Source organism: Scyliorhinus canicula, chromosome 1 (assembly GCF_902713615.1).
Source record: "Scyliorhinus canicula chromosome 1, sScyCan1.1, whole genome shotgun sequence".
NCBI classification, from domain to species: Eukaryota; Metazoa; Chordata; class Chondrichthyes; order Carcharhiniformes; family Scyliorhinidae; genus Scyliorhinus; species Scyliorhinus canicula.
In genome coordinates, this window is record NC_052146.1 from 261,614,850 (window position 1) to 261,617,594 (window position 2,745).

Consider the following 2,745-nt stretch of genomic DNA (forward strand, 5'->3'; position numbering starts at 1 on the left):
CACACGTGTTTGCCAACATTTTATTTGCCACTCCTCAGAACACACCTTGCAGCTACACTCATTCCTCTCTCTCCAGGCATTCAATCCCAATACCCTCACATTCACAATGTTGCTTTCCCTCCTCTCCACACAATCTATTTCTCACTCATAACTCTGTGCTTTCTCTCCTTCCTGGAATGCAAAACTTCAGGGGAGAGGCAGAAAATAAGTGCGGAGGCCCTACAATGACAGTCACCTTGTCAGCCGATATCAAAGCACGTCCTCCTGCTCCATTGGGAAGGAGGTCATGGTGCAGGAGGCTGCAAATATCAGCAATGACCTGCCATGAAATCCTCAACTCTCCTGAGATACCGGTACTCAGACATGTCGAGAGCTAATCTTCTGCTTGTAGATCCAGTAGTGTGGGTCTTGCTTTCTTTGACCAATATCGCGCGTCCAGGCCCACTGTCCCGTGGAGTGGCATGTGGCTGAGTGGAAGGCAGCTGGTGTTGCTCCTGCTGTGCTGGGGCTGTTGGTTTTGCTGCTCCTCTTGTTCCTCATCAGAGTTTTACGGTAGAGCTGTATAAGCTGCTCCCATGTTGCAATGAAGGATGACAGCAGAGAAGTGCGGATCAAAGTGAGTGAAGGTAGGTGAACTGACTTCCAAGAAGTTAGAAATCAACAGTTAAGCAGTGGGAATTGGCTCTCTGAAAGTGTTGGGAGCAGCAGACTCTCACCTAGTTATGGCTGTAACTCTTCCGTTTCGCTGTTTGAAGGCTTTCCGGCCTGTCAGTTTCACTAAAGCACTCTATGTACACTATCCTCGTTGATCATGGTGAGCTGCAGAGAGGTTGGGAAACATATCCGCTGGCATTTTAAAGCCAGAATGAAAAGTTACATTCAAAGTTAGTTGCTTGTTTGTGTACTATAAATTTCCTGACAGCTGCATGGGGGTTCCCTATCCACCTGCAAACACACCCATGTTAAACCTAAAGGCAGGCAGGATCATGTTGGGTTTCTGACCCGACGCTATTTTCCTCACGACCGAACCCAAGACCACATTCCCTTGCAGTTAAACCTCTGTCCATTGTTTCTGTGAATGACCAATTCATACAAATCACTGCATAATCAAACAGTGGCAAAAGATGATGACTATACTTGTTATATTCTGTTTGTTTATGTTCTTTTTTAAAATTAAGTCATACAAGTAGTTAGAACTTGCTATTTTCAAATGTTGACATAAGTGGGTTAACAGACTGGGCGATGGCTAAATTCAGCTACTCTGGTAAATGAGCCAATAAAGGGAAATACTTGCAAAAAAACAACAAAATGTCACAACCTGCAGGATCTAAGTTCTATCGGGTTTTCAGGCTGCCTGTCGACTTAAAAGCCATGTTTATAAATTTGCAATGCCAATAAATCGATCTCCATGGATTGGACATTCACATTAATAAAGTATAATTTTGCATCATGAAGGTCATAGAAAGGCTATTTTATCCTGTCCTTTGCTTAACAAGCAACAAATGTGTAGTTTGTAGTGTTTGCTAGATTTTACAAGTGTCTTAGCATGATCATTCACTGAACCAGAATGTGGTTTAGAGAGTCTGCTCTATAATGTAAGTAACCTATCTGAACAAAACCCCACGTCTTGAAAGGCTCCATGCTGCAAACCTCACCTTGACTCTGACGTACTTCATGGCTTCTGTGCATTCTATCTGTGAATAAATCTGAATATTGATTTTAGCCTATATGCTTTAATTTGATGTTGTGGTGTTTTTCCACTTTTCCAAAGTAACAGGGATAATATTGTGGGCGCCTCATGATCGACAGTCGGTGATATCAAATAAAAAAGTAGGGGTTAAAGTTGCAAATAATCTCTCAGACACAGTAGGATTCATAGGAGACTGGACCAGCTATTGGAATTTGCTTTCTTCATTAAAAACAGAGCGCAAATGTTTGGGATAAAATCAACATTGGGATTCTCTGTTCCCGCCATGGCGACCCCCCACCCCCACGGGTTTCCCGGTGGTGAGAGATGGCTTCAATGGCAAATCCCATTGACAAGGGACAGCACGGTAGCATGGTGGTTAGCATAAATGCTTCACAGCTCCAGGGTCCCAGGTTCGATTCCCGGCTGGGTCACTGTCTGTGTGGAGTCTGCACGTCCTCCCCGTGTGTGCGTGGGTTTCCTCCGGGTGCTCCGGTTTCCTCCCACAGTCCAAAGATGTCCGGGTTAGGTGGATTGGCCATGCTAAATTGCCCGTAGTGTAAGGTTAATGGGGGGATTGTTGGGTTACGGGTATAGGGTGGATACGTGGGTTTGAGTAGGGTGATCATTGCACGGCACAACATCGAGGGCCGAAGGGCCTGTTCTGTGCTGTACTGTTCTATGTTCTAAGTGGCGGGAGTAGGGAATCCCGCCACCAGCAAATGGCATGCCACCGAGAAATATACGGCTGGAGGACCGGAGAATTCAGGCCTATATCTGGCACACCGTAGTAATGTCCACTCCAAAGTCAGGGGTTACTGAATTGTTTTCACCCATAATTTTCTTTTGAATGTTTTGCTTTATTTATGCCAGGAATAAATGCAAGTACTTTCGCTTTTTTCGAGTGTGTTTGTTATCTAGAATTATGCCGTTTCTTACCAAGTGAACTCGGCCAGGAGAAAACCTGGTTAACCACCAATAATTTCCATTCTTTTTTGTAACCTACTGATTTAGTATGCTATGTATTCCAAGAACAATTAATATCAAAGTACTCAGCC